The sequence below is a fragment of the Rutidosis leptorrhynchoides genome, chromosome 3 (assembly GCF_046630445.1).
Source record: "Rutidosis leptorrhynchoides isolate AG116_Rl617_1_P2 chromosome 3, CSIRO_AGI_Rlap_v1, whole genome shotgun sequence".
Taxonomy (NCBI): Eukaryota; Viridiplantae; Streptophyta; class Magnoliopsida; order Asterales; family Asteraceae; genus Rutidosis; species Rutidosis leptorrhynchoides.
In genome coordinates this window covers 46,170,497-46,198,373 of record NC_092335.1, presented here as the reverse complement: position 1 = coordinate 46,198,373, position 27,877 = coordinate 46,170,497, and positions in this window count along the sequence as shown.

Below are 27,877 nucleotides of genomic sequence, written 5' to 3'. Positions count from 1 at the left end.
AGAAAATAAATATTAAATATACGTGACCTGTCAAATTGAACCTGTCCAGTTGAACCGGTCCAGTTAGTCATGCGACTCGCATGACCCAACCCCTTAAATCATGCGACTCGCATGAGGGGTCTGACAGGACCACATCTGAACCCTAAAAACGCATTAATTACGGAGTATAATATATTATTATTATATTAAACCCTAATTTGATTTATTATTATTAATTAAGTTTTTAGTTTAATTAATTACTTTTAATTAGTTTTATTATATTTAAAACTTAATACTTTAATATAATTAATATAAAAATAATATTTTAATAAAAATTGTATTTTTTTTTATCACTTTTTATAACTTTTATATTTTGTCCCTTTTTAATCGTTGTAGCGTAATATTTGTATTTTTTTAGCTCATAATTAATTTTAAACTTAGTTTTAGCTATAGTTATTTTTACTCCTATATTTTTAGGCTTTGCCGTAGAATTCCTTAAGTGCTTTTTCTTTAGATTAAGATTTAGGTGCTTTAGAATTTTGCGACGCCTTTTTACGTTTTAGTTTCTTTTTAAGTTATTTCCATTTGGGATTTAGTTTTTTCCTGTAAGCTTTAATATTTTTAGACCTTTTACTATGTATCAATTATCATTCCAATTAGTAATTTCAATTTGCGATTATAATTTTAAGTTAGTTGTAGTAATAAGGTTAAATTAGTTAAGTATTTTTAAGTTTTGATAAGTTTCTTTTAATTTTCCGTCACCTTTTATTTTTCAATCATTTTTCTTTTTCGACATTTTTCGACGCGCAATCTTTTTCTCTCTTATTTCTCGCTATTCTAGTTTTAGGACTTAGAATTTTTTCTACTTCTTATCTAAATTTCTTAAAATTACGAAAATTTATTTTAAGTAGTTAAATTGATAGACATAAAAATTTTCTGGTTCGTAGTAATAGTTGGATTTGTACGTGGACCGGGTTATTGGAGCCAAACAGTCCTCAATTATATTGAGACCAAACGAATCCTGCCCCTCTGCTGCATCTTTTGGCTATTCGAAACGTGGGCAAAATCAGAAAAGTCTATTGATTGGATAACTTATTATAATTTTTCTTTCCTTTTTAAAACTAATAGGATATTCTGTGAATGCACCGAGCAAGACGTTCATCACCTTTTGTACGTTCACCACCTGTAACTCGATCAAGACATCGTTTAACAAATATAACCGCCGTTGATTTTTCATTAGAATCGTCATCCAGTCGACCAAGTACTTCAGTTCAAATTTCCGATAATCCAGTTTTTGAAACAAACCTCACAATTGAGAATCCAGAAAATATTCAGGAACGGTTCATAGATCCTGAACCATTAAACTTTCCTCCGGAACCACCAATCATTCAAACAGAGATTGTTGAGGAACGAACTATTAAATCAGAATCATCTAGTGATACCGATTCAACAAATTCAAATATGGAGAATCTGGAACCTTTAAGTATGGAAGACCGAATGAGAGCTAAACGCACTGGCCAAGGTCACGCAATTACTCATCCAGACATTAATGCGCCAGATTATGAAATCAAAGGACAAATTCTACACATGGTAACTAATCAATGCCAATTTAGTGGTGCGCCGAAGGAAGATCCAAATGAACATCTACGTACCTTTAATAGGATCTGCACACTATTTAAAATCCGAGAAGTGGAGGATGAACAGATATATCTCATGTTATTTCCCTGGACTTTAAAGGGAGAAGCCAAAGATTGGTTGGAATCGTTACCCGAAGGGGCGATTGATACATGGGACGTTTTAATTGACAAATTTCTTAAACAATTTTTTCCTGCATCTAAAGCCGTAAGACTTCAAGCAGAAATTGTTACGTTCACACAGAAGCCAAATGAAACTCTATATGAGGCGTGGACAAGATATGGAAAGTTGTTAAGAGGATGTCCGCAACATGGTTTAGACACCTGTCAAATAGTACAAATATTCTACCAAGGATGCGACATCACTACAAGGAAAGACATAGATATAGCAGCTGGTGGTTCTATTATGAAGAAAACCAAAACTGATGCTTACAAAATTATTGATAACACTGCTTCCCACTCACATGAGTGGCACCAAGAAAAAGATATCATTAGATCATCTAAAGCAGCTAGAGCCGATTCTAGCCATGACTTAGATTCCATTTCCGCAAAGATAGATGCTTTCGAGAGACGAATGGAAAAGATGACTAAAGATATTCATGCTATACGAATTAGTTGTGAGCAGTGTGGAGGACCACATTTGACAAAAGATTGTCTAAGTATTGAATTAACAATGGAACAAAGAGAGAATATTTCATACATAACTATTTTAACCGGACCTAGGGTTTTGAAATGTTAATCGAGCTTATGAGTCTTAATTTGGTTAGTTAATTACTAGCACACCTAGATATTATGTAAGTGGGTGTTATTTGGGTATGTGGGTGACCCAAATGGGTGTGTTAACCACAAAATGGGTCAAATGAGTTTTGGGGTGACCTAGGTTATTCACTGTGTATGAAAATACGATGACCTTACGTTAGAAGGGTATTAAGACCCTAAATGGCTAGTGTTATTGTTTCGACGAAGTTGACCTATTATTAGGGTTAAGAGTGCAAATGGGTCGAAATTGCACTATGGGTCGAAATTGCACTATGGGTCAAAATATCACTAAGATAGTGAGTAAGTTGGTTGACCAACTCGATTGTATATTTGATTATATGCATGATGTAATAGGTACTTCGCATTGAAGGTTGTGAGATTCATTAACTCACCAAGGGCGTTAAGGTGAGTGGAATAATTATACATGTGTGTATGTGATGTATTTACTTGTGTGAGATGCGATGTGGGTTTTAAGTTCTGGTATGCGATACCACATAGTGTTGGCATGGGATGAGGGTTTAAAGTTCGGGTATGCGATACCTCATCATCATGTGTATGTGCGGGCATGAAGTGTGAGTTTTAAGTTCGGGTATGCGATACCACATTTCACGTGACGGGTGGGTTTTAAGTTCGGGTATGTGATACCACCCAAGGGACTAGTGATGCATACTAGTGGCGTCTGCGTGGCTAGCGGTTCATTCGCGAGAACCGTTCCCTTTGTATGATTGGTTAACCATGGTTACGTGCTGTAGTGGGGCATATTATATTGTACGAATTATATGCTATTGTTGTGTTAGCTTGCGTATTGGAGATTTAGCCTTATGTTTTGCGATGGTATGCTAATTATATTGCTAGCGTGTATGAGGTAATTGTTGTAAGTGATTGCAAGTAAGTATGTTATATATGTATATGTATAATTATTGCATTCACTAAGCGTTTTGCTTACCCTCTCGTTGTTTACTCTTTTTAGGTTCCGGCGTGGACAAGGGTAAGGGTATTCGGTTGGATTAGTGGCCTCCCGCTTTGTTTTGATAGGGGACGCATTTGGAATGTTTAGCTTTTGAAGTTTGGCCAAGATGTGGGTAGTTTAACCCCAAACACCATGCTCTAGGTTGTCGTCTGGAATTTAAACTCGTATGGTCGAACTTGTATTTTTGAACGAAACTCGTAAAACGGCCGATGTGGGCCCGATGTTGTAAAACTTGGTTTTATTGTGGAAACTTCTTAGTTTTAATTAAGTTAACATGTTGTGAAAAGGGTTTCGTTTAAAAGTGTCGGGAAGTGGGTTTTCCGCTAGAGTAAGTTGGACCACGAGATCAGAAACTGGCAGTTCATTTGGACGCCGTCCCAAAAGGTTGGATGCCGTCCTGGCCTTCAGTGCTGGACGCCGTCCAGATGTGCTATTTCACAAAAAAAATTTTGGGGTCGTATTTTTGGTATAATGAGGTTTGGGTCGTTACAACTAACTAAGGGTGCGTTTGAAAAAATTAAATAATTTAGAGCTGAATTGTTCCTAATCTGAATGATTCGAAGGTTATGACTATAGTTGTTTCTGAATGAAAATAACATGTTTGATAATAATTTTGAACGAGTAATGTGAATGATGTAAAATTACCTTATTAACATTTGAGATGAATCAAAACTACAATATAATTGTTTAATAAGGGTTCTTGATGAAATTTAAACAACAAAATACATAAAATATAGATGCTTAATGATTAAGAGATAAATCCAGCTTTGAATTGTTCAACACTGAATGCTGAACCATTCAGCATCATCTATCATTCAGAGGTCAGAAACAAACGCACTGCACGCTGAATGATTCGGCATTCAACGCGAACCATTCAATTAAGTAAACAAACACTCTAAGTAATTTAGACACACACACACACATGCATACACACACACACACACACACACACACACACACACATATATATATATATATATATATATTATTAATGCGGGTAAAGGAAAAAAAGTTGTGAAAGAAATTGTAAAAAAGGTTGTAAAGTTGTTAAAATGTATTAAAGAAATTTGCATGTCTTAAATTTTATAATGTGGGCTAGTAATTAAAAAATGGAAATAAATCATTGAAGAAGTAAGAATAAAAAAAGGTGGAAGTTAAAGGTAAGACCACTTTTAACGCGATGTCAGAGGGGTCCCGTCAGACGTGCTGGTGACGAGTGACGCCCCTGACGTCTCGAACGGAGCGTCACGACTAACGAAAAAGGGCGTCAGTTGAAAATGTAACGAAAAAAATTCGTTAAATGCACGTGGCGAAGTCTGATTGGTCCGATTTTTAAGCCATTGGGCAACGGCTTTATGCCATTTTTCTATTTTTTTAATTTAAATTATTTATATATGTGATGACCCGTCCAAATCCATCTGGACGAATACATCATTCATTGATTTTATAGTGAGGTTTTGACCTCTATATGCTACGTTTTGTAAACATTGCATTCTTTTGAAAAGGTATACCATAAATGAATATATAAATCCAATGTTTTCGACGTCTGATGGTTTCTACGTGTTAACACATATTTCCTTATGAGGTAAGGCTTAGTGTGTCAACAAGATACTAGAAGTAATCTAGCTTTAGGAGGGCGGAGTGTTGCCGATTGATTTTTACCCTTGGGAAATAATCCCTGCAGACCCGGTTCACAAGTGTAGAAACTTGTGGGGTGGCTTAATCAATCTGTCGTCTGTAGAGCGTAAAAGTGCTAGCCGGATGACTTCTAGTGAGAGAAAGTAGAGAGAGAAATAGACGTGAAGTCTCAGCTCTCAAAGTTGTCAGAATATCTGAACTGTGTAAAATGACGACCCAAGGGGTCTATTTATAGTGTCAGATCCACCAGATTGTTCGGGGACACGTGTCAAATGATGATACGTTCTGTTACTCATGATCCAAAATTTATGCTGAAGGTGGCGTTCTCCGGCCAGGGCTTACGCGCTAGGCGGCCTTCAGGGCTTACGCATGACGGAGCAGCCTGTATAGCGGAGAACGCTGGACGGATAAATCTACAAAACTGTTGTTTCCAGCCTTCCTGATGCTACTTTTATGCAACCATTATGCCTTTTATGTGTGTATACGATAGGATACACCATTAAGTCCCCCCAGTTTAATGACTTAAGCATTTGAAAAATAATTAAGTTGTTAAACTTTTAATAACGCATGCCAAACCAGCCTGTTCATTGCCCACTTGCATCGGGGATAACATTTTAGGCATTAAATGCAGACGAATTTTACTGACGCTGTTATGATTAATTTTTTACGGCTGAGATCCTCCACACGCCTCCAGCTGTAAAAAGTGTTATTTCGTACCCTACGTTTAAACGCACCCATACACGTGTCTCAATCATGGCCATAAAAATTGCACTGATGAACCCCTATAAAAACCGTCATAACCCTTTTACCATCACTTTTTTACTTTTGCCAAGATCTAAAAAGCACATTTCTCCCCCAAATCTTCATCGCCTTCTTCAATCTTCAACTTTTTAAGGTTTACCGTTTTCCAAGGTCAGTACACTCCATCTTACTGCTATTTTCTTCTTGTTGGTATCTTTTACTGTATTATCATGGCTTCTACTCCAAGTACTGGCCAAGAATATGCAAAGCCTTCTTCGTCAAATACCGCTGACATTCGAGAAGTTAGCACGATGGCTTCATCGTTGACAAGTGAATATTTAGATGGCTTAAAGATTGCCTTCCGCCATCTCAATCAATACAACCCTGTTCTTTCCACCAACAGACAAACTGCTGAAAACCCTCCTGAGGGAAAAATTACTTTATACGCTTTACAAATTACACACGGCAACCTCCGTGTTCCTCTTACTAAGTTTCTCCTTCACCTTCTTAGATATTATAAGGCCTGCCCTAGTCAAATGCATCCCCATGGCCTTCAAAAAATCATCCTTTTTGAAATGTACTGCAATGCTATTAATATAAAGCCTCGCATTAAAGTTTTTATCTCTTTGTTTAGAATTCGCACAATTAGTGACTGCTGGCTTACTATTGATAGTAAGAAAAATAATCATTTTATTGGTACGAATAGAGTTTCAAATTTGAAGGACTGGAAAAGTCCATTTTTCTTTGTTGATGAGACTGTTATTCCGGAGGAGTACTCCGTTGTCCGGGAATGGGGTGCTATTGATGCTGGTGTGGGAAAGGGTGTTAAGATTTCTCCCGCAGAGCAGCGGATAGTAAATAGCTTGAAAGAGCTCCGCCTTCTGCCCAGATCATACAAAAGGTATGAGGGAATTCTTGTACTGTGCAAAGTGAGTCAAGAATGGCCGAGCAATTCTGTGCCAGTACTCCGTGAGAAAAACCAGGGTAGGATGGGATATGATCATCCTACTGTATATAAATGCATGTCTATTGTTTGTCACATTTGCTTATATTGCTGTTTATGTTTTTGCAGCCAACTCCGTGATGCAGGCTCATTCTGCTCTCTTATCCGTTGATCTTGATGATGACGTGGAGGTCACTGCTCGTGACAAAACTGCTGAAGAGCTAGAGGCAGAGAGAGCTGCAGCTGAGGCTAAAGCTGCTGCTGATGATACCACTATCGCTGATCAAACAGACACTGAGTACAGATAGTGTTTGGGTTAGGGTTGAACATAAAACCCTTTGTTTAGTGATTTGGGGGTTTTGGGTAAGTTTAGGTCATGAGGACTCAAATATGACTAACCTAGGGTTTTGAAATGTTAATTGAGCTTATGAGTCTTAATTTAGTTAGTTAATTACTAGCACACCTAGATATTATGTAAGTGGGTGTTATTTGGGTATGTGGGTGACCCAAATGGGTGTGTTAACCACAAAATGGGTCAAATGAGTTTTGGGGTGACCTAGGTTGTTCACTGTGTATGAAAATGCGATGACCTTACGTTAGAAGGGTATTAAGACCCTAAATGGCTTGTGTTATTGTTTCGACGAAGTTGACCTAATATTAGGGTTAAGAGTGCAAATGGGTCGAAATTGCACTATGGGTCAAAATATCACTAAGATAGTGAGTAAGTTGGTTGACCAACTCGATTGTATATTTGATTATATGCATGATGTAATAGGTACTTCGCGTTGAAGGTTGTGAGATTCATTAACTCACCAAGGGCGTTAAGGTGAGTGGAATAGTTATACATGTGTGTATGTGATGTATTTACTTGTGTGAGATGCGATGTGGGTTTTAAGTTCTGGTATGCGATACCACATAGTGTTGGCATGGGATGAGGGTTTAAAGTTCGGGTATGCGATACCTCATCATCATGTGTATGTGCGGGCATGAAGTGTGGGTTTTAAGTTCGGGTATGCGATACCACATTTCACGTGACGGGTGGGTTTTAAGTTCGGGTATGTGATACCACCCAAGGGACTAGTGATGCATACTAGTGGCGTCTGCGTGGCTAGCGGTTCATTCGCGAGAACCGTTCCCTTTGTATGATTGGTTAACCATAGTTACGTGCTGTAGTGGGGCATATTATATTGTACGAATTATATGCTATTGTTGTGTTAGCTTGCGTATTGGAGATTTAGCCTTATGTTTTGCGATGGTATGCTAATTATATTGCTAGCGTGTATGAGGTAATTGTTGTAAGTGATTGCAAGTAAGTATGTTATATATGTATATGTATAATTATTGCATTCACTAAGCATTTTGCTTACCCTCTCGTTGTTTACTCTTTTTAGGTTCCGGCGTGGACAAGGATAAGGGTATTCGGTTGGATTAGTGGCCTTCCGCTTTGTTTTGATAGGGGACGCATTTGGAATGTTTAGCTTTTGAAGTTTGGCCAAGATGTGGGTAGTTTAACCCCAAACACCATGCTCTAGGTGTCGTCTGGAATTTAAACTCTTATGGTCGAACTTGTATTTTTGAACGAAACTCGTAAAACGGCCGATGTGGGCCCGATGTTGTAAAACTTGGTTTTATTGTGGAAACTTCTTAGTTTTAATTAAGTTAACATGTTGTGAAAAGGGTTTCGTTTAAAAGTGTCGGGAAGTGGGTTTTCCGCTAGAGTAAGTTGGACCACGAGATCAGAAACTGGCAGTTCATTTGGACGTCATCCCAAAAGGTTGGATGCTGTCCTGGCCTTCAGTGCTGGACGCCGTCCAGATAACTGGACGCCGTCCAGATGTGCTGTTTCACAAAATTTTTTTTTGGGGTCGTATTTTTGGTATAATGAGGTTTGGGTCGTTACAACTAACTAAGGGTGGTTTGAAAAAATTAAATAATTTAGCGCTGAATTGTTCATAATCTGAATGATTCGAAGTTTATGACTATAGTTGTTTCTGAATGAAAATAACATGTTTGATAATAATTTTGAACGAGTAATGTGAATGATGTAAAATTACCTTATTAACATTTGAGATGAATCAAAACTACAATATAATTGTTTAATAAGGGTTCTTGATGAAATTTAAACAACAAAATACATAAAATATAGATGCTTAATGATTAAGAGATAAATCCAGCTTTGAATTGTTCAACACTGAATGTTGAACCATTCAGCATCATCTATCATTCAGAGGTCAGAAACAAATGCACTGCACACTGAATGATTCGGCATTTAACGCGAACCATTCAATTAAGTAAACAAACACTCTAAGTAATTTAGACACACACACACACGCATACATACATACACACATACACACACACACACACACACACACATATATATATATATATATATATATATATATATATATATATATATATATATATATATATATATATATATATATATATATATATATATATATTATTAATGCGGGTAAAGGAAAAAAAGTTGTGAAAGAAATTGTAAAAAAGGTTGTAAAGTTGTTAAAATGTATTAAAGAAATTTGCATGTCTTAAATTTTATAATGTGGGCTAGTAATTAAAAAATGGAAATAAATCATTGAAGAAGTAAGAATAAAAAAAAGGTGGAAGTTAAAGGTAAGACCACTTTTAACGCGATGTCAGAGGGGTCCCGTCAGACGTGCTGGTGACGAATGACGCCCCTGACGTCTCGAACGGAGCGTCACGACTAACGAAAAAGGGCGTCAGTTGAAAATGTAACGAAAAAAATTCGTTAAATGCACGTGGCGAAGTCTGATTGGTCCGATTTTTAAGCCATTGGGCAACGGCTTTATGCATTTTTCTATTTTTTAATTTAAATTATTTATATATGTGATGACCCGTCCAAATCCATCTGGACGAATACATCATTCATTGATTTTATAGTGAGGTTTTGACCTCTATATGCTACGTTTTGTAAACATTGCATTCTTTTGAAAAGGTATACCATAAATGAATATATAAATCCAATGTTTTCGATGTCTGATGGTTTCTACGTGTTAACACATATTTCCTTATGAGGTAAGGCTTAGTGTGTCAACAAGATACTAGAAGTAATCTAGCTTTAGGAGGGCGGAGTGTTGCCGATTGATTTTTACCCTTGGGAAATAATCCCTGCAGACCCGGTTCACAAGTGTAGAAACTTGTGGGGTGGCTTAATCAATCTGTCGTCTGTAGAGCGTAAAAGTGCTAGCCGGATGACTTCTAGTGAGAGAAAGTAGAGAGAGAAAGAGACGTGAAGTCTCAGCTCTCAAAGTTGTCAGAATATCTGAACTGTGTAAAATGACGACCCAAGGGGTCTATTTATAGTGTCAGATCCACCAGATTGTTCGGGGACACGTGTCAAATGATGATACGTTCTGTTATTTATGATCCGAAATTTATGCTGAAGGTGGCGTTCTCCGGCCAGGGCTTACGCGCTAGGCGGCCTTCAGGGCTTACGCATGACGGAGCAGCCTGTATAGCGGAGAACGCTGGACGGATAAATCTACAAAACTGTTGTTTCCAGCCTTCCTGATGCTACTTTTATGCAACCATTATGCCTTTTATGTGTGTATACGATAGGATACACCATTAAGTCCCCCCAGTTTAATGACTTAAGCATTTGAAAAATAATTAAGTTGTTAAACTTTTAATAACGCATGCCAAACCAGCCTGTTCATTGCCCACTTGCATCGGGGATAACATTTTAGGCATTAAATGCAGACGAATTTTACTGACGCTGTTATGATTAATTTTTTACGGCTGAGATCCTCCACACGCCTCCAGCTGTAAAAAGTGTTATTTCGTACCCTACGTTTAAACGCACCCATACACGTGTCTCAATCATGGCCATAAAAATTGCACTGATGAACCCCTATAAAAACCGTCATAACCCTTTTACCATCACTTTTTTACTTTTGCCAAGATCTAAAAAGCACATTTCTCCCCCAAATCTTCATCGCCTTCTTCAATCTTCAACTTTTTAAGGTTTACCGTTTTCCAAGGTCAGTACACTCCATCTTACTGCTATTTTCTTCTTGTTGGTATCTTTTACTGTATTATCATGGCTTCTACTCAAAGTGCTGGCCAAGAATATGCAAAGCCTTCTTTGTCAAATACCGCTGACATTCCAGAAGTTAGCACGATGGCTTCATCGTTGACAAGTGAATATTTAGATGGCTTAAAGATTGTCTTCCGCCATCTCAATCAATACAACCCTGTTCTTTCCACCAACAGACAAACTGCTGAAAACCCTCCTGAGGGGAAAATTACTTTATACGCTTTACAAATTACACACGGCAACCTCCGTGTTCCTCTTACTAAGTTTCTCCTTCACCTTCTTAGATATTATAAGGCCTGCCCTAGTCAAATGCATCCCCATGGCCTTCAAAAAATCATCCTTTTTGAAATGTACTGCAATGCTATTAATATAAAGCCTCGCATTAAAGTTTTTATCTCTTTGTTTAGAATTCGCACAATTAGTGACTGCTGGCTTACTATTGATAGTAAGAAAAATAATCATTTTATTGGTACGAATAGAGTTTCAAATTTGAAGGACTGGAAAAGTCCATTTTTCTTTGTTGATGAGACTGTTATTCCGGAGGAGTACTCCGTTGTCCGGGAATGGGGTGCTATTGATGCTGGTGTGGGAAAGGGTGTTAAGATTTCTCCCGCAGAGCAGCGGATAGTAAATAGCTTGAAAGAGCTCCGCCTTCTGCCCAGATCATACGAAAGGTATGAGGGAATTCTTGTGCTGTACAAAGTGAGTCAAGAATGGCCGAGCAATTCTGTGCCAGTACTCCGTGAGAAAAACCAGGGTAGGATGGGATATGATCATCCTACTGTATATAAATGCATGTCTATTGTTTGTCACATTTGCTTATATTGCTGTTTATGTTTTTGCAGCCAACTCCGTGATGCAGGCTCATTATGCTCTCTTATCCGTTGATCTTGATGATGACGTGGAGGTCACTGCTCGTGACAAAACTGCTGAAGAGCTAGAGGCAGAGAGAGCTGTAGCTGAGGCTAAAGCTGCTGCTGATGATACCACTACCGCTGATCAAACAGACACTGATACCACTACCGATAGTGAGTCTGGGTCTGAACAAACAGACACTGAACGGACAGCGGATGATACCACTACCGCTGATCAACAAACATCAGGTTCAGTTGACATCATGGGTGAAACTAACCCCACTCCTCCTCCAACCCAAAAGACAAGAAAGAAGAGCATAGGCTCTAAAAGGGCGAAGAGTACAGAGGAGGGCAAAAAGCAGAAACACAGAAGAAGTATGCCCATTCTGCTCGCACACTTTTTTTTTAACTGTAATATTTATTCATAATGCTAATTTGTTTTTGTTAGTGATTTTAGCAGAATCTGATGATAGCCAAGGGAAGGCTACTGAGGTCGGTGAACGGGTGCCGGAGGAAAATCTTGAAAGTGAAGGAGAGAAGGGCCTGAAAACTCCTTATCCAAACTTTACTCCATTCGAGGAATCTGAATTTCATGAAGATAGGTCGGAAGGCAACTCTGCTTATCATTCTCCTCCTCCTAATATCACTAACCCAGCTATCACATCCTCCAATGTTCAAGAGCCAACTCTTCCTGCTCATGTGAGGGCATTGCAGGCCATCATTGCAAACCCTGCTACTAAGGATAAAGAATTTGTAACTCTTCTTCAGGTATGAATGATAAGACCATCTGCATGTATATGCTTGTAATTTATTGATGTGAGTTGCCTGAAATTACTCATAAATTTTTTTCTTGTACAGGATTGTGTTATCCCTGAGCTGAAACCCCAATTCACCGCTCTCCGCTCTGATCAACTCAGGGAATCAACTATTGCAACTCATGTACTGCTAACCAATCATCTGGACTCTGTGCTGCAACTGCAGAAGCATCAGGAGTCTATATTCTTGCTATAGCCCGTAAAGATATAACTGAAGGTGCAAATGCTCGTAAGAGAGCTGCTGATGCTGAGCGTGCCTTGAGTGATGCTCAGAAAATAATAAAGGCTAGAGAAGTTGAGCTAAAAAGTGCTCAAGATGTCGCGGTTGTTCTGAAAGGGGAAAGAGATGCTGAGAAAAAAAGACTTGAAGAGGAGCAGGTGAAAGTAAGCGAGCTGGAGAAGCAGCTGAGTGCAGAGAGGGAAAAATCTGTTGAGCTTCTCCGGAGGGCGGAGGAAGGTGAGGGTAATTTTGCTGAACTTAAGAAGGGGATACCAGGTGTGATAGCGAAGGTGTTTGGATCCACTCTTGTGGGGAATCCCTACAATGATTACGTTGATGCTATACGCACCCATGCTATTGCTGATGTAACAGATAAACTTACCAGACGCCTTGCTCCAAACATGTCTCTCCCTGCTGCTATTACAAATCTGATGCCTCTTGGAACCCTGGAGAATGTTGAAGAAGCCAGAGACAGATTGATTAATCTGAAGATAGATGTTTACGATGAAGTATGCAACAGAGAAGAGTCATCTGCTCAGGATGTACTCAATATTCAATTTTCATAAACTTGTAACCACTTCATGAGCAGACGTTTGTAATAAACATTGACAACTTTGAATTCCATAAATATGAATTGCCTTCGATGAGCCTATCTCCTTACATACTTGTTTCAATTATTTTGTTGTTTCATGCTTAGAATAAATCTGTGATGCACTGAAGCATATAATAAATTTGCTATGTACAATTGTACACTGTAAAACTGAGCATAGCAGTGTGATAATTATTTAAGGTAATTCGGTTTTGGATGTTTTGCAGTGTTAAGTTCAGCTGAATGAGCAACACTTAAAAAATTCACTTTGTAAACATTATGTTTTTAATCATGCTGTAAGATATTCATACTTTGTTATATGCATTCGTCATCAAATTAATGAGGAATAATAATTATGAAGTATTGTTGAAGAGTGATTACAAAATAATCTTTCCGCCATACGCTTTCCGTCATAAAGTATATGAGAAAGAATTTTTTGAAATATTACATAAATATTAGTTATGAGTTAGTGACTTGTCCGTCATACGCCTTCCGTCATAAAGTATATGAGGAAGAATTGTTAAATATTTTTGCCATTATATAAAATATAGAACTTCGTTCTGTGAAGTAAGTTTTTTATAATGTTTGTCATGACAAGTATATGAGTTTTGTATCATGCCTCGGTGCGTTCTAGTAAAACTTAAACGTTTTCTAGCCGATCCCTTGTGCCTTTTGCTGGCCGGCACAAAAGCTTCCGCCATCGGAGGTATTTTAAAAATACACTCCTTCTGTGGTCAGGTTATAAATGTAATGTTTTACATTTGTCACGGGCAGCACTTTGTTTAAGAAAAATATAAAATTTATTGTTCGGTACTGTGCAGTACATAAACTATTGATGACGAATTTAGGTGGATCAAGCCTAATTAGTACGCCATGAATGTTTAATGTATGCAATTGCTAACATAGGCACTGTAAAATAACCACAATGGTTCACAGTAAATTGATAAACGTTGTTCTTCATATAATGCGAAAATATGTTCTTCAAATGCCAAAAATGTGTATTTTGGCATGAATACAATGATTGTAAAAGACAATGTCTTCATAAAAATGCTAAAAAACTACTCTGATAATAAACTTTTGTTCTTGATAACATGCTGAGACTTGCTTCTTCACACGCCGAGCGCCCAGCGCTATCCGGCCTACACACTTGATTATGGAATGAAAAATTCCTGAACCTCATCATCACCAAACAACCGATCATGCTTTCTCCAGTTTACGTTGCCTTCTGGTAAGTTCACAAATGTGGATCTCTCCCTAGTCGGTGCCACATACTGTGAATGTATGGAGGTACTCCGTTAGGAGTTGGGAACCTGATCTCTGCATGAGCTGTCGATGTTATCGCTCCGAATTTAGCCAACGCTGCCCTTCCAAAAAGGACATTAAATCGAGAATTGCCTTCTATGATTGTGAAATCAACTGTTTCTGTTCTCAACAATGGGAATGTGCCCATAACAACTTCCAAACGAATCTGCCCCATGGCATTTATCGGTGCTCCCGTTAATCCAGAAACTTTCAACCTTGTTTGCCTAGCTCTGCCCTGCACATGCCTTGGAAAAGTCTTCAAGCAATGCCAGTAAATGATGTCAACTTCACTTCCCGTATCTGTGTAGATACAGTTGACAAACTTATTTGCTATCTCTGCTGAAATGATCACTGGTTGGACGGACAACGCCCAATTCTGAATTGGCTGAAAGATAATTGGAGTATATCTCCAGCTGTCCAAATTGCTGTTTGATGATTCACCTTCTTCATAATGACTGTCGTTGATCCAAACCATCCTGATTACAACTTCTGGAGTTGGCTCACGCTCTGTGACCCAGTCTCCGTACTGCGATTGGTTCCGATTATCTCTTCCACCATGCTGCTCTCTTCTGTTCTCTCCACGGCGTCCTCTGTTACCATCATTCCTTTGCCACGCGAATTTCCTGCAAGGATCATTCCTCCTGTACTGTTTGCCAGGCAACAAATGATTCAGCTCTCCTGCTTTGATTTTCGCTATAATTTCTCTCATCAAAGATTTGCAATTTTTCGTATCATGGCCCCAAGCCTCATGGAAATCGCACCACAACTCACTCTTTGGACCTTCCCTTTCCTCCATAGGTGTTGGAGCATTGAAAGTAGTCCGAATTGGTTCAGTGAAGAGGATCTCTTTCGGAGTTTTGGTAAGCGCCATTATAAACGGGTGCCTTTCTATTGGCCTTCTGTTGTGGTGAAAATCATTAGGGTGATTGTTTCCTCTCCATCCTCTATTTGAATTGTCATTCCTTCTCTGATTTCTGTCAAAATACCTCCCTCCGTTGTGCAGCTTGCTACTGCTGCCAGTATCAAACTTGTTCAACCCACGCTCACCAGCTCGAACATGCCTCTGTGAAACCTCCAACGCCTGATGCAATGTTTTTGGTAAGTCATACCGTAATGCATGAACAAGTGCACTAAACTGCCGCTGGTCCAGACGGAAAATGAAACCAGATACAAGCTGTGATTCTGGACAATCAGGAATTTTCTGTGCTTCAAGTGTATAACGCTTCATAAAATTGCTCAAAGATTCGTTATGATGCATTGTGATCTCATGTGCATCAAGATGTGTCAGAGTACAGCTCTGGAGATTTTGGTATTGCATCATAAATTTTGCTCTCAAATCAAGAAAACTGGTAATACTCCTTGGCGGCAAACTAGCAAACCATTCGCGTACCATTTTCTACAGTACCATAGGAAACATATGGCAAGCAGTTTCATCCTCCCAATGCTGCAACCTCATAACACCTTCAAACATAGTCAGAAAATCTTCCGAATTCGTTGTGCCATCATAAACTCCAATTGTTGGTATAGCAAGATTTATGGGCAATGGATAATTAGCAATTTGATCAATGAAACACTGTGTAGATTCTGCCATGGCTGGTGGCTTGGTGGCTTGCTCTCCAGTAATGAGGGCAAAGAAATTGTCCACGGCCACAGCACGGACGGCGGGCTGCGCTAAGCGTTGCTTATATTTTGCCGGAGCTGTCTGCTTAAGAATGTCATTTAATAGCAACACTGCCTGCTTCTCTGACATGAACTCATCTTTGTCAATTTCATCATCAGAGTCAATATTATCATAGCTCAGGTCATTATCATCCCCAGAATCATCAATAAGACTGCCCAGCTTGTCGAGTAGCCTGGATAACTTGTATTTTGATATAGATTGCCTTTTCATTATTTGCTTGTCTTTGCCATCCGCCATCCGCCGAAAAGGTATAAATGATGGACATCGCCGTGGTTGCATCAATGGTCGTCGCACTGGATTAGTAACAAAATTTGGAAGTCTTTCTGCACTTTTGGTTGTTGTTTCTTCGATTACTGGCCTTTTCTCCGAATTAGTTGCCAAATGTTTAAGCCTTTCTGTAGTTTCAGCAACTGTTTCTTCAATCGTACCATCTAGTGGCAGAACGGGTACATCTTCAACAGTTATCATATCGTCAGTTGATGGATTGTTGACTGCTTCAAGTACAAATGGAGCTTCAGTTGTTTTTGTTCCTTTTCTGTTTCATATGTTCTTTGCATTAGTGGATGGTGCCATTGTTAACACCTATTTTCTTATGAGGTAAGGCTTAGTGTGCCAACAAGATACTAGAAGTAATCTAGCTTTAGGAGGGTGGAGTGTTGCCGATTGATTTTTACCCTTGGGAAATAATCCCTGCAGACCCGGTTCACAAGTGTAGAAACTTGTGGGGTGGCTTAATCAATCTGTCGTCTGTAGAGCGTAAAAGTGCTAGCCGGATGACTTCTAGTGAGATAAAGTAGAGAGAGAAAGAGACGTAAAGTCTCAGCTCTCAAAGTTGTCAGAATATCTGAACTGTGTAAAATGACGACCTAAGGGGTCTATTTATAGTGTCAGATCCACCAGATTGTTCGGGGACACGTGTCAAATGATGATACGTTCTATTATTCGTGATCCGAAATTTATGCTGAAGGTGGCGTTCTTCGGCCAGGGCTTACGCGCTAGGCGGCCTTCAGGGCTTACGCATGACGGAGCAGCCTGTATAGCGGAGAACGCTGGACGGACAACTCTACAAAACTGTTGTTTCCAGCCTTCCTGATGCTACTTTTATGCAACCATTATGCCTTTTATGTGTGTATATGATAGGATACACAATTACTACGTATAGACAATCATCGTATATAATAGTTTCTAACAATACATTCGTTGACAATACAGTCAAATAAGATACATGGTGATGATTTTGTGAATGCAAAGTTTTCTCGAATAAAGCATGTATGACTCCATGCACATAGATTGTATAACGTATAAGCAAATAGCGAAAGACTTCTAGGAACCTGAGAATAAACATGCTTAAAAGTGTCAACACAAAGGTTGGTGAGTTCATAGTTTTAATGTTGCGCATAATCTGTATATAAAGGTGGATCACAAGATTTCAGTTGTTTCATCCGAAACGTTTATCAAAAGATTCTACGTAACAGAGAACCCTGGTAACTAAACTTTAATGTTATAATAAGTACCCCTGTTTTAACATACATGCAACCAACATGTACAATACACACAATCCAACGTGTACTAACCTCAAATAGCATACGTCTGTTTTATAGTTCAGGCTAGGGTTTCTATACCTGGAACAGACGGAGATGTCAAGCTCTATGGATCCATATATAACTACTCGCGCCCACCAGTTCTTATAACCGGCAGTTACTAGTTACCAAAGCTAAGGGATTTTTAGTTCAAACTCGGTGTAGAATTTAGTATGTACTTGTATCTAGGGGTGTTCATAATATCCGAATCTGAATCCGTAATCCGAATAATCCGAAAACCCGATCCGAAAATACCCGAAAATTCGGATATCCGGATTTTCGGATATCCGAAAATCGGATATCCGGATTTTCGGATATCCGAAAATCGGATATCCGGATTTTCGGATTCGGATATCGGATCGATTTTTCAAAATTTTCGGATAATCGGATTATCCGATATCCGAAATTTAATGGACTGATAATTACTTTTTTAGCGGCCCATTGGGTTTCTATTAGTGGCCCATCAAAATATCCATCACTAGTTCACTACATAATCGGGTCATAACTCATCGGTCAGTATATATCACGACTTGAAAACTCAAATAACCCTAGATCTAAAATTGCAACACCGTTTCACTCTCTCACGACTCAAATATCACGAACCCTAGATCTAATCTTCATCGTCTTTCATCTCATCTTCATTCTTCCTCCCTGTGTGAGTACGTGACTGCATATATCCTCACTATTCAAGATTTCATGGTAAGTTTCATCTCAGCAATTAGGGCTTTTAATAATTTGTAAATTCGTATTAACAGTTTCAGCAGTCGTCACTCATCCCTGCGGATCTAGGTCGATTAGGGCTTATAATTAATTATAAATTTGTTGATTGTTTAATAATTATACTTGTAATGAATTGTGTGTTTTTACTATAAATCATTTATGCATAGTGTAATAATGTGTGTGTTTTTACTGTCGATTTAGGCTGCAACTTTTCATATTAGAAAGCATTTATGCATAATTTGTGTTTTTACTTTTTACTGTTTCTGATGAGTGATAACTGATGAAGCAAGAAGCTTATTTTGATATTGAATGATAGTGAATGTCATTGAAAGCTAAATATGCCGTTTTTTGTGATGATTTATTAAGAAATTCTATATGCATTTTACTTTGACTTTGATATTGAATGATTAATTTTGTAACTCTCCCATATAGTCTGATATATGTTTCGGATGTAGATGGATAAAGCAGAGAACTATTTTGAGGAATATAATGACGAAATTGATGTAGAATTCGTATCTAAAAATGTGGTGGCTGCTGCTAGTGAAGTTGTAAGTAAAGCGAAAAAGACCAGAACTCGAAAACCACCGTGTGCACCTAAACAATCCAATGTAAGTAAGTTATAATGTTTGGAAACAAGAAAAAGAGATCAAAAATGTGGATACATTTCGAAGAAAGCGATAAAATAGATTTTGCTAATTGTCGTTATTGTCAAAAAAGTATTAGTTGTGGAAGTGATAATGGGACTACTACTTTAAGAAATCACATCAATAGTTGCAAAGAATATCCAGCTAACATTAATAAAAGGCAAAAAATTCTTGATTTAGAGTCTAAAACACGTGTTAGTGATGACGGTTCTCTTGAAACAATAACAGTCCCTGGGTTGTGGGAGTTCAATATTGATGCTATTAGGGAGGCCCTTGTTAGAATGTTACTGATTGAAAAATCTTGTTGTCAAATATGGTTTGAATGAAGTTAGTTGCTCCATTAAAAAGGTTCGTGCTCTAGTCAAATATGTAAGGTCATCTCCCGCTAGGCTTAATAAGTTTAAATCTTGTGTTGAAGAGGAAAAGATAGACAGCAAAAGTCTTGTATCCATGGATGTTGAGATAAGATGGAACTCAACTTTCTTGATGCTCGAAAGTGCCATGAATTTAAGAAAGCATTCTCTCGTTTAATCTTGAAAGATTCTGCATGTGAGAAGGAACTAAAAAGATGTGAGGGTGGTTTGATTACTGATGCGGATTGGGTCAATTTAAGTAGTTTGTTGCCATTCTTGAAGATATTTTATGATGCTACATTGAGGTTTTAAGGTTCTCGTTATGTGACTTGTAACGCTTATATGCATGAGATACTCGGGATTGGTACTGTGATAGAAGCTTTTACTAAGCATGCTGATGAATCAATTAAAAGTATGGCATTTAAGATGAATAGCAAATATCAGAAGTATTGGGGGAAAATTGATAAGCTAAATCAGTTTATGTTTATTGCTTTGGTTCTTAACCCGAGACGAAAGTGGCAGTATATTGTGTGGGTTATGAATGAGAGATTTGATCAAATAAGTGCAGACCAGTTTCTTTCAACCTTAGGGGTTAATATGCGTGCTTTATTTGATCTCTATAGTTCTGATGTGCCTCAAAAAATGAAAGAAGCAGAAGTCTCATCCAAAATGTCAAGTAGCAGTACATCTATGTGGGGGCTTGAGGTGGAGATGGATATTGAAAAACACATGACTCGCCGCTTTGAAATGGCTATAGGAAATTCAGAAACCACTGTTAAAAAGACCGAGTTAGACAAATACTTGAACGAAGATCGTGAACCGCTTGACCATAATTTTGACATTTTGAATTGGTGGAAAGTGAACCAAGTTCGATATCCAACCGTTGCCAAAATGGCCCGAGATATCCTTTGTAGTGACCCGAACTTTTCCATGTTTATATATATATTAAATGAAATTGTTATTTACATGATTAAGTGTTTCCAACATGTTAAGCAATCAAACTTGTTAAGACTTGATTAATTGAAATAGGTTTCATATAGACAATTGACCACCTGATGTCGTGCGAGGTGTACGTGAAATACTATATATTTTTGATACGAAAAGTGATACAAACTACACAAGTTTTAATTATTTATTTAGAGAATGGATATACTTAAACCTTGCTACAACACTATAGGCAGTGTACCTAATCGTAGAGTAGTATAGTTTTTAGTAAGTCCGGTTCATTCCACAGGGAGCGGGCTTATTGCACACTATATTTTTAAACAACTATATTTGTACAAAATATATAAATATATATATATATAATAAAATATAAAAGGGGGTTTACCGTTTAATGACCGGTTTGTCGATTTATATTTTAAGCGAAGCGTATAGTAAATGACAATATTTAACTAACAATATAAAATAAATAACAATAATTAAAATGACAATAAATAAAAGTACGAGGAAATATGAAATAAAATATATTATGCTTATTTAAACTTCCGTAACCATGATATTTGACGTTTTGATTTTAATTTATTGTCTTAGGTTAATTGTCGTTTGTCCTGGATGTATTTGAAACCTATCTGGTTTTTGTCCATAATAGTTCATCGGTCATAATTATAAACTGCTCGGCAAATTTAACCTTATACCCGAAGTCAAATATTTCAACTAACTGGGGATTCTAACTGTAACAAGGTCTTAATACTTTGCTTAATGAATACACCAGGTTATCGACTGTGTGTAAACCAAGGTTTTAATACTTTATTAACAATTACACCAATTACCCTTGAATGTAATCCACCCCTGTTTTAATGAGTCCATTGACTATTAATCCATCCCCGTGTCCGGTCAAATGAACAATAATTCATACTTATAAATATCCCGCCCATCGTGTCCGATTAAGTGTATATGGTTATATATAGATACGTCAAATCATAACCTTTATGTTAAATTAACGAGGTATCGTTAATTTAATATAAAGCCCATTAATAGCCCATAGTCTAATTTCCACAAGTGTCGTTCTTTTGTCCAAATCCCAATTATGGTACAAAACCCAATTACCCCGTCTTTAATATTTAGCTCAACATCATGATTACTTCGGCTCAAATAAGCATAATAATAACTTAAGTACGAAACATTAATTTAAAAAGGAGAACATAGCTTACATTGATTATTTATCGCGTAGTAGTACACGGACAGAATTTCGACTTCAAAAACCCGTAAAATAACCTTTACATAACCCGAACTAATCTAATATAAAACTACCCTATACTATATATATTATATTTATTTATTTATTTATTTATTTATTATAGAGTATTATTATTATTATTTTATTTTTACTCGCAGAATTCGTGACCTTTTATAGGAGTTTTGATTTCTGACAGCTCCGCGAGTCGTGGAGTTTTTAGCCTTCAAACTCCGCGAGTCGCGGAGTTTGAAAATCCAGCTCAGGATCATTTGTCTCATAGCTTGTCGACATAATTTTTAAATATATATAATATATAAATAATTTATATAATTATTTAAATATTATATTATATTCTTGTGCATAGTTGACTTGTAATTTTTGGTCCGTTGCGTCGGGCGTTGATAGTTGACTCATGTCCCGGTTCCGGATTTTCGAACGTCCTTGCGTACAATTTAATATCTTGTACTTTGCGTTTTTGTAACTTGTACTCTTGTCATTTTTAGACGTTTTTCATCAATAAATTGAACCTTTTGAATTGTATCTTGAACATTTGAGCTTTTTGGACGTTTGTGTCTTCAAATCTTCGTTTTCGCCTTTTGTCTTCGCACTTATTTATTTAAACAATTGCAATGAAAATATAATACAATTACATATGAAAACCTATTATTTAGGAGGGATATTGCTATAAAATATATGTTCCTTTTTAGCCTTATCAAACATCCCCACACTTGAGCGTTGCTTGTCCTCAAGCAATACAGAACTTGAAATAAAAACATACATGAATCACTTTTTTATTCATCACACTTTGTACATCAGTGATTTTGATATGGTGGTATAAACAATGATAGTAACGATAGAACCATGATTAAAGGTGGGTGTGTCATCCACAGTTGCCTCTGGTTTAGGTCAACGACACTTGCAATCAAATAGCCGATTTACTTTCGGTTTCCAAAGCAAAGTGCACATTTGAAAGGCGGTTTACAGTCCCACATGACTATGAAAATGTAGATCCTTAAGGAAATTGGATCTTTATGAAAACATTTGATCTTTGAAAATTCAATCTAGCTTTTACCCTAGATAAGTTTTCCGGAATAACCCTTCACCGGTGTTGCAAAATATTTTTGTGGGTTTTGTGGGTTTCAGATTTGAAAATTTTAGCTCAAAACTTATGGTTTTGTGTCACTCACTTGCTAACCTTGTATTAGGAAAACAACACGTCCAGTATACTTGCTCCGTATATTACCTTTCGATAAACTACCGTCCGGTTGTAAAGGAAAGCGATGAACAAGCAACTGTTAAGGCAATGTCCCGTGACTTGCTTTTGATTATGGTCTATAAACGTGTCGGATGCTAGTACTATCCTTTGTAGGAGCAATAGTAAAGATCATCCTATGATTTTTCGGTCTGGCACAAGGTCCTGTCTTCGACCATGCTATGCAACCACCGTTCTTACGGTTGACACCCGATTTGGTTCAGGTGACCTAATGAATTCCAGGTGAATTCCTAGGATTTTACGTTCAATGGTAATGAACGCATTGAAAATGGGTTTTCAGAAAACAAATCGGTTTATAATTTTGATCAAAATATTTTCTCGTTCAAGCTCGAGTTTAGATATCATTGAATTCCATGAGTTTGTAATTCTCAATCTTTAAGGTCAATCTCTAGGATTGAGTAATATCAGTCTTAAAAGCTGATTTTTAATCTTTAAGGAGATTATCCTTTCTAGGGATCTGATTCATTAGTCTTATCAAGCTAATTTTCACGGTGCCCTCCCCATTTTACGAGACAAACCCTCTCATGGTTAGGATAAGTCTGACCACTTGGCGACCCTGTTTGATGCTGAGGTCCGTGGATTTCCTGCTGATTTTAGTGATGACTTTTCTAGATTTTTCGTCAACCTACAACTGGTCTGGACGACAACTTCTTGACCTAAATCAAGAAGCGCGTGTCTTTTTCGGAAGACTTTACTTCCTTTTAATGATAGAATTGATTCATCGTGTAGATCCATCTTTTCTTTTCTTTCATCGGGTAAAATAGTTAATTTAGTCCAAAACAAAAGCACCTGCAATAAACTTTACAGAAACATGTGATAGATAGTTTTTAATTGAATAACTTGGCACATTCTCTCCACACTTAGTTTCTTTCTTTGCCTTTTTATTCTCCTTTATTCCATTTTAAATGAATTCAATCGTTTTAGGGTGTTTCTCAATTTATGTCCTTTCCGAGGTAACGATAATTTCGGTATTAACACCTAGTTTTCACCGTTCATAAATATATATAAACATGATTTTAAATTCATTTAGTTTAAAATTTTTCAAATTTTCATAAAATTTAGAAAATAAGTCAAGTATAAACCCGAGAGAATTTATAACCCTTCCCCACACTTGAGATCATGCAATGCCCTCATTTGCATGAAATCAGACTCTAATTATAAATTTATGAGGGTGATTAGTGTAGAAAAGTGATTGAAAATACCCAGTTTGTAATTATAAAGCTCGTCGAATGATAGATGGCGCGGCTCATCGTTCATTCCTTCTTGTTTTATCACACATATTTTTCTTCAAAAACGGTTGCTTTTCTGAACTGTTTGCTAATCTTTAAAAATGCGTCTTTTACCCTAATTTATTATGCATGTTTATTAACGAGTTATGCACTAACCCGAACCCCTAATTTAACGTTAAGTGGGGTTAAACTTCCCCACACTTAGCTGACAACATGTGAAGTCGGTAGAATAAGTTCCACGAATTAAAATAGTGAGCCAGTTATTTACATCTCGGGTGGTATAAAATATATTAATGGGTTTAAAGTTTAGACCCACCCGATCGTCACTACTTAATTCTTTTTTAAGTGTAGCTTTTAGTAAATGGATATGTCTCTTTTCTGGTTCTTGGTCAAATGGATCGATATACACCGACATACATATTATAGGGTGGACAATTTCTAACGTTTCCTTCCTTTTATTCTCGACGTCAAAGTTTTCACCTCTATTACCCAATTGGGTGAAATTCGAGGTGTCATTATCTATTACAGCTCGTAGTTCATTTCCGGTGGATGACTCGTCTATTGAGAATATTGGGTTGGAAGGTTGTGGAATGGTGAAGTTCGGTTTGGCCTTGGGGGTAAAATTTTCAACGTTATCGTATTTCCAAGAGTACCAATTTGTTACCCTTACTTCTTCTTTATCCATTGATGGATCGATGATTTCATCGGTAGAGGCTAATGTGTCGATATGTTGTGAAATTGGTAAGACTGAATAAAAAGTATCATCGGGATAGTTGGTGATTTCGGAGCTCTCGAATTCATCAAAATTAGATGATATGAGATTTTCTTGCACACGACTCCTCAGATCAACAGGTGTGTAGTCTGATAGAGTTTCAGCTTGCCGGTTTACAAACTCTCTCATTTGTTCATTTTGAACATTGAGTTCTTCGAGTTTGATTTTCATATTGTCTAATAAATTTTCAGACACGTAATTTTCCTCGTCTACTGGTTGTTGAGTTTGGATATATTCTTGGGAATAATCCTAATTTGAATTGTATTCTTCATAATCATGCCATTCAGGTTCCGTGGGTGCGTAATTTTTCATAGGAACGTAATAATAACATTCCCATGTTGAGTGATAATCTCCACAGATTTCACAACCAGTTATTGTTTCGTCATTCGTGATCCAAGATTGACCGAACGAATTGTCATCAACATTCGTTTGAGAGTATTGATTTAATTGATTTTGAATATCAAAAAGAGTTTCCATAGCCTTGTTTTCAAAATTTTTCATTTTATTGCGATGGCCAAATTTTAGCTACAATGTGGTGCATTTACTAATTATCCTATTAGTTATAAAAATAGAAAAACTTATATAAGTTGTCCAATTAATAGACTTTTCTGCTTTTGCCCACGTTTCGAATAGCCAAAAGATGCAGCAGGGAGCCAGAACCCTTTAAATCGGAAGCTCACAACTCAGCCACTAACAAATCCAACTATTACTACGAAGCAGAAAATTGTCAACGTCCATTAATTTAACCACTTAAATAATTTTTCTTTCTGTTTGAGATATTAGATAAGAAATAGAGAAAATTTCTAAGTCCTAAAAACCAAAGCGTCGAGAAATAAGAAAGAAAAAGAATGCGCGTCGAAAAACGTCGAAAAATAAAAATAAGAAAATAGCGCGTCGTAACTTAAAAAGGAATTAAAAACTAAGAATTAAAAGTTGCGTCTAAAAATATTAAAGCTTAAAAGAAAAACTATATCCCAAATGGTAATAACTTAAAAAGGTACTAAAATATAAAAACGGCGTCGCAAAATTCTAAAGCACCTAAATCTTAGTCTAAAGAAAAAGCACTTAAGGGATTTTACGGCAAAGCCTAAAAATCTAGAAGTAAAAATAACTATGGCAAAAACTAAGTTTAAAACTAAATATGAGCTAAAAATACAAATATTACGCTAAAACGATTAAAAAGGGACAAAATATAAAAATATACAAAAAGTTGTAAAAAGTACAATTTTTATAAAAATATTATTTTTATATTATTTATTTATTAAAACTATTAATTTTACATATAATAAAACTAATTAAAATTTAAAATACAATTTAATTAAAAAAAACTTAAACAAATTATAATAATTAAACTAATTAGGGTTTATTAATAATAATAATAATAAAATCCGTAATTAATGTGAAATTAGGGTTCTGTCACGTGTGTTAGAGTGTCTCCGCGAGTCGCGGTATTTCAAGCAGCAAACCCCGCGAGTCGCGGGGTTCCAAAATTCAACTCTGGTACAGTTTTTAATTTGACGTGTTTTTTTTTTCTGTTTTATATTTTTCTGTTTTAAAATCTAAATATTTATATAATAAAAACTTATATTTAAAAATTAAAATTAAAATAGAACTACTTTATAATTTTATAAATAAAAATCGTAAAACTAGATTTATATATATATATATTTTATTTTTTATTTTTTTTCGGTTTTTTTTTTTTTAAAATTTGATATTTTTTTTCTAAAAATATATTTATACAAATATATATTACAAATATAGCGTTTCGCCAAGTCCCCGGCAGCGGCGCCAAAAACTTGATGTCGTGCGAGGTGTACGTGAAATACTATATATTTTTGATACGAAAAGTGATACAAACTACACAAGTTTTAATTATTTATTTAGAAAATGGATATACTTAAACCTTGCTACAACACTATAGGCAGTGTACCTAATCGTAGAGTAGTATAGTTTTTAGTAAGTCCGGTTCGTTCCACAGGGAGCGGGCTTATTGCACACTATATTTTTAAACAACTATATTTGTACAAAATATATAAATATATATATATAATAATATATAAAAGGGGGTTTACCGTTTAATGACCGGTTTGTCGATTTATATTTTAAGCGAAGCGTATAGTAAATGACGATATTTAACTAACAATATAAAATAAATAACAATAATTAAAATGACAATAAATAAAAGTACGAGGAAATATGAAATAAAATATATTATGCTTATTTAAACTTCCGTAACCATGATATTTGACGTTTTGATTTTAATTTATTGTCTTGGGTTAATTGTCGTTTGTCCTGGATGTATTTGAAACCTATATGGTTTTTGTCCATAATAGTTCATCGGTCATAATTATAAACTGCTCGGAAAATTTAACCTTATACCCGAAGTCAAATATTCCAACTAACTGGGGATTCGAACTGTAACAAGGTCTTAATACTTTGCTTAATGAATACACCAGGTTATCGACTGTGTGTAAACCAAGGTTTTAATACTTTGTTAACAATTACACCAATTACCCTTGAATGTAATCCACCCCTGTTTTAATGAGTCCATTGACTATTAATCCATCCCCGTGTCCGGTCAAATGAACAATAATTCATACTTATAAATTTCCTGCCCATCGTGTCCGATTAAGCGTATGTGGTTATATATAGATACGTCAAATCATAACCTTTATGTTAAATTAACGAGGTATCGTTAATTTAATATAAAGCCCATTAATAGCCCATGGTCTAATTTCCACAAGTGTCGTTCTTTTGTCCAAACCCCAATTATGGTACAAAACCCAATTACCCTGTCTTTAATATTTAGCTCAACATCATGATTACTTCGGCTCAAATAAGCATAATAATAACTTAAGTACGAGACATTAATTTAAAAAGGAGAACATAGCTTACATTGATTATTTATCGCGTAGTAG